General features: G+C 44.2%; 1 long non-coding RNA gene across 1 annotated transcript in view; it reads left to right on the top strand.

Moving 5' to 3' along the window:
* LOC139801586 (uncharacterized) overlaps positions 1–13,490 on the top strand; it is a 104,827-nt gene extending 91,337 nt beyond the window's left edge. Inside the window, exons 3-4 of the long non-coding RNA XR_011728243.1 lie at positions 11,947–12,065; positions 12,224–13,490. This is a non-coding gene — a long non-coding RNA (uncharacterized lncRNA). The remainder of the gene's footprint in view (positions 1–11,946; positions 12,066–12,223) is intronic.
* Positions 13,491–19,663: the final 6,173 nt, after the last annotated feature.

The raw sequence follows: 19,663 nt of genomic DNA, 5'->3' as shown, positions 1-19,663 counted from the left end.
TTGCACAAGTAGCTGCCTCCATTGAGGACTAAGTGCAATACTGATGTGAAGGAGGGAGGAAGGCAGCAGGAGTAGGTACTTCACCTTGTGTGACTCTCCAGGCAGCTGTAGCAGGTGAAGAGGGGAGGAGGTTTGTGTAGTGTCCTTGCTTTTTTGTGCTAGTGCTTTCTCTGAAGGATATTTTGCTGTTTAAACCAGATACTGAAAACTCTTGAGTTATTCTCCCTTCAAAAAATACCCCAGATATTGCACTTAGACTAAGGAACCACAAATCTCCTTCTCTGGCTGCTATCTTGACTCCCCTCATTCGTACCTTGATATTTCTCAAGGTGGTTGCGTGATTCTGGAGCCACAGCTGCCTCCTAAGTTCCTCACACACTACATCACATAACCAGCACTGGGGGGCCTGTGTGGCTCTGGAGGCTTCTCTGTGACTTCAGATCTATCTGGAAGTAAACCAGGGACCAGTAAACTCCCTGGTGCCAACACACTAGAGCAGTAAGAAGAGCCCAGTGGGGCTGCTATTCTTGCCTGTGTGAGTTCTTCCCAGGCTTGCAGAGTGATATGGTGTGTCTTGTGGATTTTGGCTGCACAAAATTTTCAGTGTGCAAGTGAAGGTTGGCCACTGCTCCTCCAGCTGCTAATAAAGTGATTCCTGTCAGTGGTAACCCTGTGTGTAATATCAGCAAGAGCAACCACAAATGGAAAATCACCAGAGTGCAAGCATGCTCAATGCCTGACATCAGATTCCTCAGAAGAGTTCTTGAGGAATCTGGGAACTGTGGCACATGATGGATTATTTCTGGTTTGGCCTGTCTTCTCCATGCAGCTTATTTCTGTCAGTCTCTGTGCCTCTTGACAGCTGAAGGATTGTGGAAATGCATCCCGTCTCTCACTGCCTTTACTATTCCTGCTCTGCCAACAGGCTGGCGTAAGGACGAGTGTGACACACACGAATGTTGATCATATGTCATAAGGTGACAAAGTCCTGGAGTACAGTCTGCTCTGTTCTTTCCAGCAAGGATGCAAAAAATAATTGTGCATGTTCACTGGAAGCAAAAGGCATGCTGGAACTCCAGCTGTTATGTTCCTTCAGAGTTTGTAAGCAATTATGCACCAAGAAAAACAGCTTACTGTGGGTTATAAAGAAGAGGCAGAATTAAATCCCATTGCTGTCTTTGGATCCCTGCCAATAAAACCTGCAAGGACTGCTTCCAGCTCTTGCTAGCTCACCAAAGAGCATAGTCCAAGATCTTCCATCATAGTTTTTCCACAGACCCTGCTGTTGCAGAGTCAGATGCTAACAGTCCTCCTGGGCAGACCTGTAAATTGTGGAGCCATGTTCCCTGGATGCCAAGTGCTCTGCAAGTCTCTGAGCACTGTGTGAGCGTGGGGTGAGACCCAGGGTGAGATGTTGTGCAGTGTAATCATCAGCTCAGGGCCCAGCCTGTCAAATGTGAAGTGCTCCTGGCTCCTCGTTGTCGCCAGCAGGATTCAGGATATTCAGTACCCAGTGCACACAGTAGCTTGCTCAGATCTGACAAAAGAGGTTTTCACTCTAGGCTTGTGAGATTCTGCTTTTGTGTGGGAGCTTAAGCAACTTCTTTCAGCCTGTTTCTAAAAGCTCAAAGAAAATACTACTGCCTCCATGAAGTTCTTGATATTTCAGCTTTCTTTCTCTAAGGATGTCTGACAGTGGGAAATAACCTGTCCAAATCTCAACCTGAAGCACAGATTCAAAAAAAAGCAGAGCCCAAGCAAAGCTGCTGTATTGGGTTTGCTTGGCAAGGCTTTGTTAGCAGGGGGTGGTTTCCGTGAGAAAGCTGCTAGAAACTTCCCTTGTGTCCCAAAGAACCAATGCCAGCCAGCACCAAGATGGACCAACTGCTGGCCAAAGCTGAGCCAGTCAGTAATGGTGGTGGCATGTCTGTGAGAACATATTTAGGAAGGAAGAAAGAAAAATAAAAACCTGCAATTGCAGCTCGTGAGAGGAGTTGAGATTAGGAGAGAGCAGTATTTCTACAGACCCCAAGATCAGTGAAGGACTGGTGAGGCATTGGAACAGGCTGCCCAGGGAGGTGGTGGAGTTGCTGTCCCTAGGGATGTTCAAAAAAACAGGTAGATCTGTGCTTTGGGACATGGTTTGTTTAGTGGTTACAGTGGGGTAGGACTGATGGTTGGACTTGATGATCTTGAAGGTCTTTTCTGACCTTGATGGTTCTATGAAGGAGAGAGAGGCAGTGCTCCAGTCAGAGATTCCCCACACCATGGAAAGCTACTTTCCCTGTGCTGAGTCTGCTTTGCCCATGACAGTAATCTGTGAGTGATATCTCTGTCCTTGCCTCAACTCATGAGCCATACATTACATTTTCTCTCCCTTGTCCAGCTGAGGAGGGGAGAGATAGAATGGCTTTTGTGGGCACCTGATGTCTGGTCAGGTTCAGCCCACCACAATTTCACATCTGTAGTGCATTAAAGACCAAGGCTGAAGTCAAGTTTACAGTGGCATTTCCACTCCAGATCCAAGTTCTTTTTTAGAATCTTAAATTTCTATAACCTGAGTACACTGCTGGATAGCCTCACGCAGGCTGTGCAGTAACACCTTACTCAGTAGCTATTTTGTATAGTTAATGCTGGTGTCAATATTAATTGGTTAATCCTGTTTATTAACACTGAACTCTCATTGTACTCTGCCTTGCAATTTATTTCAGGGTCTAGGTTCAGCTAGGAATCAACTTGACATTAAGTTCATTCCCTGCAGCACCGTGTTTCTCTAGTATAGATCCCAGGGAAACAATGACTTTGGTGGGAAGGCTGACGGGGGCTTTGAGCAACCTGGTGTGGTGAGAGGTGTCCCTGCCCATGCAGGGGGTTTGGAACTAGATGATCTTTAAGGTCCCTTCCAACCTAAAGCATTCTATGATTTCACCCTAAAAGACTCCTACTCACACAAGTAGAAGGAGCAGAGTTAAGTTATGGTGGCTTCCTGCCTTCACAGAATCACAGAATCAGACAGGTTGGAAAGGACCTCTGAGATCATCAAGTCCAACCCTTGATCCACTACCACCGTGGTTACCAGACCATGGCACTGAGTGTCTTGGAGAAGGAGGGGAGCTCACTGACAAAACTTGTTTTCTGGGAACTGAGGCCAAATCTGTTCTGTTAGCAAATCTGCTCTCGTAACACACGAGACCTTCCAGCTATGCAAAGGGGGCAAGATGAGCCACTAGTTCTTGCAACAGTTCCAAAACAAGAGTAAAAGTCCTGTGCTGCTTGTTCCTGGGGTTTGCAAAGGGAAGTCTAATGTCATTCCTCTGCCATATTGTTTCCCATGAGCATCTGCTGAAGAATGCCTGATGCAAAAAATAAACCATGGCAAATGCCGTCTGTTTCCATTACTGCTGGGGAAGGATTGGCTTATGCAACACACAGCGGGAAACCGCTGCAGAGATCACATATAAATATTGCTCTATTGTGGAATCTCCTGGGAGCATAGTTGACATTTTTGCAGCTGATGAAAAATCAAAGCTCATTATCACTCCTGCGGTTTACCCTCTCTGTGTGTGTTTCTGTGTGGGTCTGCCTGTTTCTGTATATTAAAGGCTCTGGGTCGAATCCTGATATTCTGAGTCTATTTTTACTTGGTTGCTACTCAGGCAAAACTTTCATTGACACTGACTGGAAAGCTGCCTAAGTAAAGGGCGCTGAGGGAATTGAGAAGCTGGCTGTAACTCAGCTTGATTTTTATTTCTGAAATTCCCTTCCTGGGTGGTTTGATTGGTTTGATTTTTTTTTTTTTTTTCTTTATATTTTATATGCTTGCAAGTTTAAAGCTGGTGTAAATTTACACTGCATCACTGGAGCCAAACATTAATTTTACGCAATTGGGATCTTTTTGATTCTGCATTTGGGATAGGTGTCCTGTGTGTGAGGGTGTCTGTGCTTTGTAGGACTTTCCCCATGGTAGGGGTGAGGGTCTGTGGGTGAAGCCAGCCAGATGGCAGTACAGCAGCACTGACTTGCACTGGCTGTAGATCTGGCATGCAGAATATTTATGTTTTTACTTTTTTTCCTTCCCCCTCCACATGTCTGGAAGCATTTTCAGTTTGATGTCAGGGATCCAGATGAGTCCCTTCCAATCTCAAAGCGCTCCCTACTTTTTTCCTTATAACCTGCTGCTTCCAAACTTCTCTCTGAACTGCTGCCACTGTCTCACACAAAGGGGGCATTTGTCATTTGGCATGAAAAGCTGAAAGACACCTGTGGAAGAACTGGCTTTGGAGTGAAATGCATATCCAGCAGATGAAACAACCCCCAGTGTGTTGAATACGTCTGCCAGGTAGGAACTCTGAACCAGAGGCAGTCAGAAGGAAGACATATTTCCTTTTATCACTGGCTTGTGGGGTTTTGTTTGGTTGGTTTTAGACTCTCTAAATTCATGTATTTGCTTATCAGGAATAATTTGATTTGAGGAAAACCAGACCAGTCCATCCTGGACAGATGATGCTGCAAAAAGGAGTGGCAGAGAGATGTTGTGAAAGGAAATGGAGGAGTCGATGTGAAGTGAGGATGGAGAGAAGTAGTATGTCTGATACAGGCTCAAACCAGTCTGTGAGGAATGATGTAAACCAGCTCCTGAAGTGAGCAGTGGAGCTTGTGGCACATGAAAGTCACTTCAACAAGAAACATGTGAGTGCACAGGGGCTTTCTGTTTCCTTCAATGGCACCATTGGGAACTGTCAAGTTGCAGCTACTTACTTGCAAGTTTCCTTGCTTCCCTTAAAGTTCTGGATCATTATGACCTACCTTACAGTATTATTGTGAAGCTTCATTTCTTAGTGTTTGCTGCTTCGTACAAGATCCCAAATGAAAGCTGTTAGACAAGAACACTCCAGATTTTCATGACCCTGAGGATATTTAAGGGGAGATGTGCTTTGCATGGTGGGGTAATGACCAGATTCGCCATCTCCAAGGAATGACTTTGCCTCCTTAAATTATCCTGTTAAAAGGGTTTCCTGAGAGAATTCCAGGGAGAATCTTACTGACTGGTGCTAGAGTAAAAGGTTATAGGTATACAAATATCCGTGATATACTTCACATGTTCATGTGTAAGGAGCCCCATGCAGCTTCAGAATGCAGCCAGTCTGAGTGCCTGTGAGATCCCATTCCTTGTAATTTGTCAACAGAACCCATGACTGTGTCCACAGAGAGCTAATTATGATATATTTGACATGCCTTATTATAAACTACAGCTGCAGTCCTCAATATATACAGCAGGCTTTCTCTAAATCTATCAGTTAGACTGATAACCCCAAAATTGCTGCAAGGTCACAGCTATTCAGGAAGCTACATGAACTTCAAGCTGGCACTTGGGCTGAATAAATTCACCTCATGCAGTACTGGAAAAAAAACCCAGTTGTATTTTGGATAGTGAGGTGAACTTGATAACAGACTTGTGACTGTCTCTACTATTTCCTGGTCTTCTTGCCCTGATTTTCTGTTCTTTCAGTTCTGCAAAAGATGATGGGCCCCTTGCTTGGTTTTGAAAAGAGCAAATGGCATAATGGGTACAAGATCACAGGACTAAATGAGATGATTCATAGTTTATTAGACATTAAGACCAGAAGGGACCATTATGACCAAATCCTCTGACCTGGAGTAAGTCCTCCATTTTTCCAGGAGCCATGAGAACCCTTTTAAAAGAAGGGTTTTAACTGAAATTACCACAAGTGATGGGAAGTCTCTCTATCTATAGAAATTGCCATGAAGCCATGACATCCCTCTGCCCTCAGCCCAAGTGCTCAGGGCTGAGCTCTAACATGACCATTTTACACTGTACATCACTTCAGAAGGAAAAGTTGAAAGCAGCAAACAACAGCAGAGTTTCAAAGAGGAGGTCACTATGAACTGACTATAGCTCAAGAAATTAAGGCAAAATGCCTGTTGAAGGGAAGGAAAGGAGATGGACTAAGTTAGATTTTACTAAGATTCAGGAGGCTATTTGAGTAATCTTAACCAGTCCCTGATATCAGTAGAAAAGCCTCCTGTTGGTCTTGATCTGCAGACAGTGCAAGGGGCACTTTGACATTGCACAGTGTAGTGCACAGTTTAGTAAGGGAACCACAGGGATGCACCGAAGAGTAACTGGAAATCATGCAAAGCCCAGTGCTCTGTACTGAGCAGAAAAAGGCCAGAGAGTGTTTTGCCCTGGAGTGAGCTTGATCCTTTTCCAAACAGACGTATTTAAAAGCACAGGAGGACTGGACATCAAATGTTTCAGAGCCTGAACCTGGAAGAGGAACTGTTCCTGTAGTATACTGGATGTCCTCAAATCACTGATGAGTGTGAGAGCAAAAGCTTTCCAGCACATAGGAAGATCAGCTTCTGAGGAGTGCTGTGTGTTGGGCAAACTTCCCCTGCCTGAGACAAGAAGGAAAGCAAGCATCTTCTCTAGCTAATTCTTGTGCTCTAAGACAATTATTCTGTATTTTTCAATGTGCCTAGTTTGATCTTTTGGACAAGAAGCTTCAGACAAGAACAAGAATGTAAGCTCCCACAGTGCCTCTGTTCACAGCCTGGTTTCTTTGCAAACCATTTATTCCTCTCAGAGGCTGCTCAGAAGTGTGGCTTTTCTGATAACTCATTTACTGGGAGTGTGCCTGACCTTTAAAGGGTTCACATTCAGTTACCTCTCTGTGCCACTCTCTGGTCACCAAGCAAGTATCTCAAAGAGCCAAGAAGGCAGTTCAGAGATGGAGAGCCACATGAAAAGTAAGAAGTTATCTCTTTGGAGTATCCAGTCACACCTCCCCTCCAGCTTGCCTCTAGGTCATAACAACACCCTTCTTAAAAATAGTTTTTATTACCACTAATATTGTGGTTTGGGGATCTACAAATAATGGAGTCTTTAGGGCAAAATAAATATAAATACACCTATCAACCCCATTGACTATCTTCATATGTAGCTTGAGAAGATATTGCATGAATAATTGATGGCATGGTTTATATTTTGCCATTGATTTTCTACCCACTAACTGAACTATCCACCCAACCCTTTGAAGATGAAGTGCTGAATATTTATTGTCATCATCATAATTTTGGCTTTCAGTCCTGTGGAGAAGGGCCAGCACTGAAACTCCAGTCCAGCTACCCCTAACATGGGTGTTGTTTGGAAGCTGATCCACAATCAGGTTCCAAGTTTAGCAAATCTTTATGGAATGAATAAAAACCCATGTGTGACCATCTTGGGGTCAGTCTCTGGCCTCACTGGAACTCACGAGACTTTTGCCAGTGGCTGCAGACTTGTGAGGTTCAAGATAGGATTGTATTTACAACTTGATCTTACCTCCTTACCTCCTTACTTAATCTTGGTCAGGAAGCTTTCCTCAGTTTGCACCCTGTCCTAAGGACCTAGGTAGAAGCAGCTAATTACAAAATGTCTTCAGTGTCTTGTTTTCTGGCAATGGGGAAAACTCTGAGCTTCTGTCCCATTTTATACCCCTGGGGTGTATGCATCCCCTTCATTGGATGTTCCCATTACAAGTAGTTTAGCGTGCTAGCCCAGCATTTCTGCAAACTTGTAATGAATTTTATTCTCTGAAGGACTTTTATCCCTGTAGCCAGAAATGTCACTCAGACAGCAGGCTCACTCTTTCAGGAAATGCATGAGATGAGATGAGATGAGATGAGATGAGATGGGATGAGATGAGATGAAATGAAGGTCCTTTATGGGGCTGTCTTACTTCAAAGACCTCTGTCAGAACCAGTGTTTTCTCTTGCTGGCTGTAATCAACCTTATCTGGCTGCATTTCCCTGACTAGACACAGTCAGGTTTCTCTGTCTGAAGAAAAGCCCTGTGTTAAGGTAATGCTTTTCATCATGTCAAGGTACAGAGGCTGGGGATATAGAGAAAAAAGGGCTGTTGCTTGCCACCACCCCTGTTCCTTCTGCATTTGCACTGTGGCCAAAAGTGGAAAACCCACTCTCAGTGGCTGCCTGCTTGGGAGCACAGGGGAGAGCCAGCCCTCCCCCAGAGGTGCTTTGTGCCCTGGCTGCTGAGGGCCACATCCCATGGCAGTGTGGTGATGCTCACTGGGACTGCAGCTCTGGGTTCTGAAATCCAGCTGGTTCTCTGCAGCACTGAACCACAGTAATCCACCTCTTTCCAGCTCTGTTACACTATTTCCAGTGTTTTTAACTTCTGATGAATTCTGGACTTGAGGGTTAGTTTCTGTGGGATTAGGTGAAGGAGAAGTAATGCGTTGGAAAAGGAGTGCTTTAAGAAAGTGTCTGTGCTACTTCTGGAGAAGAGAGATTGGCAATAGGCGGAGGTAAACAGAGAACTTTCTCCTGCCTGGAACAAGGCAGGATGTTGGGCAGATATTAGCAAACAAAATGGCTAGGAGAAAAGGAAGAGTAAGCAATCTGTATTTCACTCTGGCAAACTCTACCATGCCATATCAGCATATCTCATTGTGTGCTTTAGTTTTTCGTTGTTCTAAAAGGATCTTTGGATTTAGCATTGTGAGCGTGGGGAAATGAATGCTTAACACTTGGATTTCAGTGCCTCCTTGCACAGCATCCATTGGCACAGGCAGTAAACCCAGTGAGCTGAGGCACTTACCATGTGAACTTTCAGGATTAAGGTTTTAATGCAGGCAAATTCTGGATGGATTCCCATGAGCAGCTCTCCCAGTGTTGTGAAATGCAAACCTCTCTGCACAGCTGCAGTGCTGAGATAAGTAGTTATGCTAAAATAGTTGTTAACCAGATGAGAAGAAACCCAACTCAGTCCACAAGCACAGGCTCTGCCAAACCCAGAAGCCACTTGGCTGCTGTGGTTACTGTCCCTGGTAAAAGCCTTTCTGATGTATGAGGAGAGAGGTGAGCAGTGATGCTGGGCTTTGTTTAGTGCTGAAGATTTTTCCTAAGACTTGTATTGTCTCATTACTGCCTTTTAAAATTCAGTGTTTAAGGCAGATTCCTTCTGCAGTAAGCAGAGAAAGATGAGCACTTTAACTGGTTCCCATCTAAAGAGAAGTGAAGATAAATTGGATGAATTGCTCCCTGACTCTCTTACCTGCCTAATATTTAATGGGTTTGTCCAGCCTGTTTCTATTTTGACATGTGCAGTCAAGGGCTTTAGACATTAATCAAATTACACTGAGTTAATAGTGATCACAGCTCACATTTTTCTTCTCATCTGTGCAAGACAGATTTATACAGCTCAGATGAGGTACCATAGCTCAGTAAACCACAGCAACTCAATTGAGTGAGAATGAGAAATGTAGTTGCCTGCAATTTACAAAATACCTAAGGATGTATCTCCAAGTGATGATAGCTTGTTACTTTCAGGAGGGAACCAGGCAATATTTATCACACCTGGGCAGCAAATGGTGGAGTTGGAGGGGAACTCTGAGAGCCAGCTCATCCATCCTCTGCTTTAGCCACCTGCGTGTAGATGTTGGTGCCTTTAAAGATCTCCATTATTGGAGGTATGCTGGCTTAAAGTTTTCATTATCTCTGTAATTTGAAAGCTCTTCCTAAGCTGAAGTAAAATTTCCCATGCCTTTCTGGATGCTTGTTAGCATTTCAACATAGATAATTAAACTGGTGTGTTAGTAGACAATAAAATAGACCCAAAATTACCAAAGGATGTTAAAGTGGGCAAGAGAGAAGGGTGGCTTTCAGTACATCTGCAGATATAGCTGGATTTCAGCTACATCAGTGTGTTCTGGCTCACTATTACAGAGCAGATCACAAGATGCAATGTGCTGCTAACATTGCTGCCACAGGCTCCAAACAGACCATCACAAATATGGAAAGCTCAGGCCCCACATTCCTATTATGGTTCTTGTTCCACTGAACTGCTTTGCTGCCAGTGCAGTTTCCAGGCAGAGCAGGCCAGGGCCCATTCACCAGGCTCTCTCTCCCTTGCAGCACAGGATGATGTTAGACACGTGGGGCTCAGCAGATTGGTTCTCAATATTAGCCAGAATCTCCAAAGAGAGAAAGCTCTTTGTCATTTCAAGGACTGTTTTTTTTTGCTTAGCACACAGAGACATAAATAGATTTCGCCTTAAAATGTCAAAGCTGTTTTGGGTCCTTTTTGTGGCAGAAACTATCTACTAATGGAATAAAAATCGATAAATGCAATCTCTTACCTGGCTGCAGCTTTTTTCACCGAAATGTTTACGAAAGCTTTACCACAGAACATGCCCAATTGTTATTTGTGGTCATCCTGGCAGAATACATAGGAAGACAGAGATACAGGAAGCTAAAATGCTGCTCAAACTGGCAGCACATGTAAATGTGAGCTTTGCTTTGCCTCCTCTGAGCTTTCTTTCTGAATATCTGAACCATGCTGCTTCTGAAATGTGCAGGAATGCCAATATACTTCTGGGTTGTATCAAAGCTTTTTAGTAAATGGCTTAAGTAGCTCCTTCACATATACTGTGTGCTATGACTTCCCCTTGTTTCTGAATAGGAGGACTTTGAATCTAACATGAACCACTCAATGCTGATAGTGGGAAGCAACAGTTCTGTTTATGGCCATAGTCTCAGAGAGGTTTGGGTTATACTGAGCATACAGATTCCTGAAAAGCCAAGGCATGTGGTGGCTACTCTCAGCATGTTGGTGTGGAACGTAGAGGCAGCATGTGGGCTCTATACCCACGGGCAAGCTCTTGACCCACACTTGCAAAACAGACCCATGCACTTCTTGGGTTCAGGAATTGAGCATTTCTATGCACAAAGTAGGGGCTGGCAAGCAAGCAAGAACATTCTAGTTTTCCCCCTTTGTTCAGGCTGCAAATGCAAAAAGCAAGATTTCTTATAATTATATTTGTCTCTGTTGTTTTAATGTTGTATATACTTGCATGTAATTGGATTTTTAAGCAAGCTTGATGGATTATCTGGGCTTATTATGTCAGGATGAGATCTCCTTGCATGGCGGTGTATATGAATAGTCCAGGTTAAAGTCTGAGCCTGGAAAGATGTTCCTCATTATTAAGGAGAAGTAAAAGATCAGGAAATAATAGGTGATACAATCTATGGGTTATGGATTTTAAAAAAGGAAAATGTTTTTTTTCTGCTTGGAGTCTTCTGCTCATACGTCTGTAGGTCTGCATAAGTGAGAACTCCCTGTGTCACAGTTTCCTTAAATGTACCACAAAGGGAATGCAACTCAAGTTTTTTGTGTATATTTTTCAGCCAAGTATCCCCAAAGGCTTTCACATTGAGAAAGTCAGGGTCAAAACAAGCTCAGCCGGTCTGGGCAGAAGGAAATACACAGAAAGTGTCCCCTGCTCCTGGAATGTACCAGGGTCTGGGGCTGTATGTTACAGCAGTACTTTTGCAGAGCCTGGCATAGCAGTTTACAACAGGGTAGAGAGATCAGGCAGTGCATAAGTATGAAGAAGCAAAAGAAATGCAGATTTGGAGAATGTCATTTACCTGAGCTAGAGCTGGGGCATCATCTGCGTAACGATTTTTATTCCTTCAATCTGCACCCATGTTTGACAGCCCTCTTCTCCCAGTACTTTCTGCCTTTGTGCTATGGTGGTAGCAGACTGGTCCCAGCAATGCTGCATTGCCCTGGCAGGGAAGCTCCAGAAGCAGCTCTGAGTTGCCCGTGTTCAGGCTTTGCAGTGCCTGGCTGGGTGCATCTAATGACTTTCCAGCCAGCCATGAGAAATACTCAGACAAACATACTTTGAAGCATACATCCCTCAAAAGATCTGATGTAATGTTTCTAACTTTCATGGCTAGATGGGAAGATGCCCTTGAATTTGGCCTCAAAAAGAAGAGGTGGTCGTGCTTATAGTATCATAGAACAGGGGTTCATATGGCTGGAGCACACAGCATCAAGGGTATATTCAAACACTGTGTTTTTTCAAATTGAAGACTCAGCAACACCTAAAAAGTTCCTGTCTTCCTTTCCTCCAGGCTGTACAATTCTAAATCTGAACTTTCTGAGAAGTTTAGAATAAATTATCACTTCTCTGAGCAGTAAATAGTTGTGCTATTGGACCGTAGATCTCTGGAGGATTAAGCCGAGAAATATGGTAAATGTAGTAGCTCATATTCAGAAAAAAAGCCCAAGTCCCTCAGCCTAATACTGCCTGGGTTAATATGCTGGGAACATTCTTATTAAATATAGAAAACAGTTTTCCTTCTCACAAGACAGTTATAAATAAATAACTTTTAAATTTTTTTTTTTCAGGAGAGCCAGGCATGGCCCCAGATGAACCAGATCAGCCTCTGTTGCAGAGCTTTAACAGGGAGCTGCAAACCTACTTAGTATGTGAAAAGGCTGACAAGCTTCAGATCAGCTGCAAAGCAGGGACACAAGTTTTTCTCCTTGTGTCTTTCTTCCTGTAGGTGAGGTGCTCTCAGCAGGGCTGCTGCCCAGGGCTCTTGTGTTTGTCCCCTTCTCCTGCCTCTGAAGGAAAACATACTGATAGGAAAAAGATAATAGAGTGAACTTAGTGCTTTGCTTGGTGTGAGAGAAAAGTCATGGCTGAAATGGAACTGAAAGTCCTGAAAAATTGGTGTTGGGTTGTAGGACACTAGCAAGAAAGGTGTCTCTCTTAGCACAGGAGAGTACTGGAGACAAGTGACTCTTCTCCTTCTTAGTCACTGCCTTTGAAAAAATACCCCTGCAAATCTATGGCTATAACTATCCTTTTTAAAAGCCTCTTTTCGGTAACAAGTGTGTCCATGCTCATAGTCTTTAAGTCCTGTGTTTTCTACTAAGGCTTGTAAGACCTTGGCCAAGCTTGAGGCCATTTCTTATGGTGATGTCCGGGACACCTGTCAAGCAGTAGTGAAGTGATTTCTTCTTTTGGCTAACTTCCTCTGCTAGTTAGACCTGCCCAAAACCCCTTGACAGCATACATTATTTTGCTAAACAATATTGCTTGGATTTCCCAGATCCTTTCTCCAAAAGAATTCAGCTTTTCCGGAAAGAGTTCAGGCAGCAATGTTCACAGCAAACAACTGAGAAATCAAATGCAAAAAAATTATAATACAGATCAGCAAAAGGCAAGAATGAAATGGTTGCCTGAGGAGAAAGGCAGAAAAGCGTTTCAAAATGATTGTTTGTAAGTCACTTAATAAAATCACTTCAGCACAGCTATGCCCTAAGGAATTTCTGTCTAGATTTAATTTCTTAAGTAAGAGGCATTTATCTGTGGGAAAAGGATGTTGGATGAGAGCTTTGTTCCTTTTCCTTGAGGGCAATGATATGGCTCTGAAATATTCAGTGGTGCTCAACTGAAAAACTGAGTGGTTTTAAAAGATGGTTTATTTTAACAGCTACAAAAAACCAAACAAAACCAAAAAACCAAACATGCAGTAAAAAAAGCTGTCTCACTTTAAGAACACATTCCTAGGCAGAATTGACTGCAACAACTGATATTCCTGCTTCCTCCTATTGGAGCTGCTATATCCCAGGAGGAGTATTGCTACTGACATCTCCATCCTAAAAAAAGCACCTAAAAAAAACATAGCTGAGAGTTACCAGTCACAGGTGTAACATATTCTTGAAGAGTTCTCCAGGTTGTCTTCAAGTAGTCACTAAAAACTGGAAACCGGAAAAAGGCTTTTATGATTGGGTGGCCCACCTGGTGGATGAGGGGAAGGCTGTGGATCTGGTCTACCTGGACTTCAGCAAGGCCTTTGGCACTGTCTCCCACAGCATTCTCCTGAAAAAGCTGTCAGCCCACAGCTTGGACAGGAGCACCCTGTGCTGGGTTAGGAACTGGCTGGAGGGCCGGGCCCAGAGAGTGGTGGTGAACGGTGCTGATCCAGTTGGCGGCCGGTCACTAGTGGTGTCCCCCAGGGATCAGTGTTGGGACCAGTTCTATTTAATATCTTTATTGATGATTTAGATGAGGGGATTGAGTCCATCAGCAGCAAATTTGCAGATGACGATAAGCTGGGGGAGAGTGTCGATCAGCTGGAAGGCAGGAGGGCTCTGCAGAGGGACCTGGACAGACTGGAGAGTTGGGCTGATTCCAGCGGGATGAGGTTCAACAAGACCGAGTGCTGGGTCCTGCACTTTGGCCACAACAACCCCATGCAGCGCTACAGGTTGAGGACAGAGTGGCTGAGAGCAGCCAGACAGAAAGGGACCTGGGAGTCTGGATTGACAGGAAGCTGAACATGAGCCAGCAGTGTGCCCAGGCGGCCAAGAAGACCAATGGCATCCTGGCCTGTATCAGGAACAACGTGGCCAGCAGGTCCAAGGAAGTGATTCTTCCCCTGTACTCAGCGCTGGTGAGGCCACACCTCGAGTCCTGTGTCCAGTTCTGGGCCCCTCAGTTCAGGAAGGAGATTGAGGTCCTGGAGCAGGTCCAAAGGAGGGCAACCCGGCTGGTGAAGGGACTCCAGCACAAGTCCTGTGAGGTGAGGCTGAGGGAACTGGAGCTGTTCAGCCTGGAGAAGAGGAGGCTCAGGGGAGACCTCATCACTCTCTACAACTCCCTGAAAGGAGGCTGGAGCCAGGCAGGGGTTGGTCTCTTTTCCCAGGCAACTATCAGCAAGACAGGAGGGCACAGTCTCAAGTTTTACCAGGGGAGGTTTAGGTTGGATATTAGAATTTCTTTACGGAGAGGGTGATCAGACGTTGGAATGGGCTGCCCCGGGAAGTAGTGGATTCTCCATCCCTGGAGATATTTAAAAAGAGTCTGGATGTGGCACTCAGTGCCATGGTCTGGTAACCGCGGCAGTAGTGGATCAAGGGTTGGACTTGATGATCTCAGAGGTCCCTTCCAACCCAGCCAATTCTATGATTCTATGAGTCTGTGATTCTGATGTGCACTACATGGCACCAATTTTAGTGCTTAGCCTAAATGCAGCCATCTTCTTCCTTAGCAGAAGTGTGGTTATGCTAAATTAAGCATACTGAGCTGACTAAGAATAATCATCATGATACCTTACTGAACTTTCAGGGGCCAGGAAGATGACTTCCTTTTTAATAATAAAAATTACATTAGCTGAACAGAGCACATTTGATGTTGCCATTAGTAAACTATTTCTAGGTAGCTAGGAAAACTCTGATTCTTTTTTTCCTGTACTCAGTAGCCTTAGCTTCCAGTGATGGTGAGAAAGAAATCTGCAGGAGTAGCAAAGAACAGGGATGTTCAAGAAAAAGAGGGAAAAGGCTTTGTACGTGTCACATTTAAGGGAGATGATAGTGCTATTAATCAAAAGAAGACATTAGTGGTGACTCATTAATGAAAAAAACTGGGTAATTAGCAGCAATGAACATTCTTAAAGAAAAACAGGTCTTTCCAAATTAGCCTAGTATCCAGAGATGTTGACAGGTTACAGGCAGCAGCCTATTGTAATAATACACTGATTGTACATGCAACCACACAGCATTTCAATTATAAAAAAATTATGAGCCCGTGTGCCAGTCTTTGGAAGTCTAGGAAGTCCTAAAATGGTCACTGGTTTGACAGAGAAAGTCTTCTTCTGTGCAGATAGGTTCAGTTCTCTCTGGATTCAGTACTGCTGCCCAATTTTGAGCCCCACTCAGCAGCACATTTTTGGAAATGTGTTGGTTAAGATGTTAGTTAATTCAAGATGAGTTTTGAGGAGAGGTATATGAGTGAGTTGAAGCAGATCTGCTTCCCTAAAGGTGAGAGACTTGGGAATTACAAGAAGAGAAAGGACATTTTGGAAATGAGCTTATGTAACTGTAAAAATACATACATTCAGGGGCTAGAAGCTGAAACCAGCCAAATTCAGACTCGAAGTGCAGAGTGAGTAAGTTCTTAATGCTTGTGACTGATTTTCCTCCATCAATGGCTATTTTTTTTGTAGGTCAGGTACTTTTCTAACAGAAATGCTGCACTTCAACCAGGAATTGATATAATGTGCTGTGTCCTTTAAGTCACACAGGACAAGGGTCCTTTCTGGCCTTGCAAGGTATCAGCTACAGATGGCCTGAAACCACAGGGTTCCATCCTGGGATCTGAGCTTTGTACTGAGGATAGTGACGTTTGGGTTAAATATAATATGAAATGACTGCATTATAATGTGTTTGTTCTTCTTATTTTGCCTCAGGACACTAAGTACAGGAAAACCACAAAGTGTTTGGCTCCTTTTCAGCCTCAGGCAGTAGCCCACACCTCAGAGAAGAGATGGTACATGAAACAATTCTTGGTTTCAAACATTCCCTGTTGGGATACTAGGTGAGTTTTTTCTGCAGTTGTCTGGAACTCCACCACTAATTCTGCTTGGGTAGAAGTCTAAGTGCAGAGCTTGGTGAGGAAGGGCAGATTTCCTAATGTATGTTTGTGTTTCCCTTGCATTATTGCTTAGTGCTCATGACACCTGAGAGAGCCAGAGGTGTAAACATGTCCACAGGTGGAAAACATGCCCTGGGTCTCATTTGCCATCCTGCCCAGGGAGTGGTGGGAAGCTTTCCCATTCTGTGTTACCAGTTTGCATGGGAAGGGGGGCTGTTTGTGAGAATAGTAGCCATGCATGCAGAGAGCCTGGATGTGCATCCTTGGAATGAGGCAGCTGGATCCCATCCCTGGCTCACACTGGCATTTTCTGTTGTGTGGAGGCATTGGCACCACGAAATGTCAGGTCTTAAAATGGAAATGGCGCGGCATTGTTTAGGACTGATTCCAGGAAATGCCTCTTGGATAGCAGCACTCCCTCTTGCTGCCTCTTCTCCATGATCTGGGGAGAAGTATCTAAAATAGGTCATTGTTATGCATGGAGAGAACCCTGTTCCCTAAGCTCTCATGGTTTCCAAGTAAACGAGCTTTGGAGGTAAGTTAGCAAAAGAGTCTGATTCATTAGCAGCAAGGGAAATCTGAGCGTTGGAGGAGTGCCCAGCTGCCCAGAGGGATTACGTAGTGACATACTCCTCAGATCCTAACAGAACAAGCTGAATGATACACACACACAGGCTTGAACTATATTACAATCACATGCTTGCTAGGGTAATTTCTTATCTCATGGTTTCTCTGGAGAGTATTGGTTGCTTCAGTCCCTGGTAGGATTTTAAATATGTAAGGAAAGGAGACACAGTGAGGCATCTTCTCATGTGAAAAAATTCTGTAACTGTTTCCTTTTCCAAATTAGGTCACCTTGTAAGGCAGTTCTCGGTAGAGTTTATTGTCCATGGCATTTTAGAGGCTGTAAACAATAGAGGTGTTACAACATGTTTGACAGTTTTCATTTTGCCATTGCAAAACTATCAGAATATCATATCCTAAATTAATGGCAAATTAATTTTATCTGCTGAAGGACCCCAACTGTCACCCTTCTGTCCAGAATGAGATCATTTTGAGCAGTTATTCACTTACAGGAGGACAGGGGCCAACACAATCTTCTGGCTTCATCACTGAGGGCAGGCTTATGCACTGAGATGAGTACTCCCCTTTGGCAAATCATCTGAAATGTAGGGAGGAGAATTAAATCTTTTTGGAGCATCTTCTGCCTCTTTCTTGGTATGTCAAGAGGGGGTACTATTTGCTTCCACTGATGAGAAGGGCACTCGTCCACAAAATCAGAAACAGAAACCTCCAAACTGCTCTCGCACAGGTTGCTGGGCAGCTGTCAGATTATGCAGATCTCTGGCCCCTTCTGACATGGGACAGATTTGAACCATTGACCTGGAAGAGGAAAGCCTGAAATCCCTGCAGAAGCCACGGGATAAACAGGACTTGCAGAGCTGCGTGCCCTCATTCCATGTTCGGTTGCTGCCATCTAATGGCAGATGAGGAGTGGAAAGGCCTCATGCAATGTAACCATCTTACTTGGGAGTCTTAGCACCTGCACAAAGAGCTCCTAAGGGTGCTGGGAATCATGGTGATCTAGGCTGGCTTTATTTCCCTAAAGAGTAGCTTGACAAAGGCCCATTGTGTTGCAAGTCGAGTAAGATATGTCCCACTACAAAAGACAGATCTTTGTGCTGCTTTGGCTCTCCCATGTTGGATTATTTTCACATGTGAGGCCTGAGTGAAAGTCTGTGATTGTAACCTGGTTTAACAGCTGTCCCAAGGGAAATGATAACTGAATGGTTGGGTGCCTGTGGCAAGGAGAGGTGACCAAAGAAAGATTTCTCAGAGTACTGCTGGTGCACACAACATCTGCACTTTCAAGTACTTTGATACAGTAAGGAGGTGGATACTAGAACAAAATTAATTCAACTATTAGGAAAGTACTCAGTCTAAAGACTAACAGACAATAAAGCTCACTTTCCTTCAAATAATAGATAAAGGAAAAAAGCAAAGAAGAAGAGATGTCTCCTTCACCCCCTTGCCCAACTCCAGAAAGTTCCTGCTGTGTTTTCTGTCACTAAACCCCAAGATTCATAAAGCAGTAAGTATTCATCATATATCAGTTTTGCACTGCCCATTCCGGCTACACACAGATCTCCAAATAGTACTTTTAAGCCACACTACCTAGCACTGCCTTACAGAGGAGAAAGGTTAGAAATTGCATGTTACTTTACACATTCCTGCAATGCAGTTGTTGGGTACCCAGGGACACATCCCATGATGGGACTGTGGCCCAGTGAGTCATAGAGCATCTCCCAGATGCTTTAATACAGCACTAGCGGTGGCCTGGGAGGCTTGCATGGCCCAGCAGTCAAACCAAGTCTGTCACCAGAGCTAACTAAAGTCATAAATTAATTGAGAAATGTCTCCAGTAGTCCCTAGTCCCCAGAGAAATGCCATTTTATAACAGGAAACCAGGAAGAAAAAAAATATTTGTATTTCTTGACAGAATACTAGAAAAAGCTGTAAAAATCCCCTCTGCTTGGCTGAAGGAATAGTTGTTGGGGAGAAAGTCTGGGAAAGAAGCAGCATTGAAGAGAGGAAAGGAATATAATACTCATTTTTATTTTCCTATTGGATGAAACAGTCTTTGAAAGCACTGTGGAGAGAAACAGGAATGGGAGTAAGGAGACCTCAAACACCTTTGTAGCTGCTGGAATTACCTGTGCATCTGTGAGAGAGTGGCACACATGAATTCTAGCTCAGTGGGGAGATGAAATCTCTTAGGATTGTGCCAACAAGCACTTCCCAGGCTGCAGTGAACAGCTGAGCTATCCTATCTAACAAGTTACAGGAGCTCTGTTTGCAGTCAAGGTCCAGCCACCAGTCTCTTACGTCAAAGCCAGGATCTATCTGAACACTGCTGCTGCAATTCTGAGAAACTGCAGCTTTGTGCCACTGCTGAAAGTCCCTTCTCAAATACCCACTCACTGGTGCTACACCAGGGATTTCAGTCTGGTGCACGGGGACTCCTGCACACAGGGAGAGATCTGGCAAGGTGCAGGGAGTGCCTTTTGTAGGTAATGGCTGGACCCAGGTGGAACATCCCTGGTAGAACGGTGGCATTCCAGAGCTGGAACCATTAGCAAAATGCCCTTGTCAATCAAGTTCCCTAAGAGACTTTCCACTTGCTCTGTAGATATTTTTCTTTGACGCTCAGTGGTAAAGTGATAGCAGAATGCATTTAACAGGTCTAAATACGTCTTGGCAAGGTTACTATTTTTTAGTCCGTGTCCCTTCCCCTCTTATTTCTCCCAGGAAGACACCATCTTCTGACCATTCTCAGGGAAGCATCAGTTGCAAAGCAAAGACATAAAATTACACCAAGTGAGCTGAAATTTAAGCCTCACTAT

Source organism: Heliangelus exortis, chromosome 12, assembly GCF_036169615.1.
Source record: "Heliangelus exortis chromosome 12, bHelExo1.hap1, whole genome shotgun sequence".
NCBI lineage: Eukaryota > Metazoa > Chordata > Aves > Apodiformes > Trochilidae > Heliangelus > Heliangelus exortis.
The sequence above is the reverse complement of the archived record's forward strand: the minus strand, read 5'-3'. Positions and strand labels throughout refer to the sequence as shown.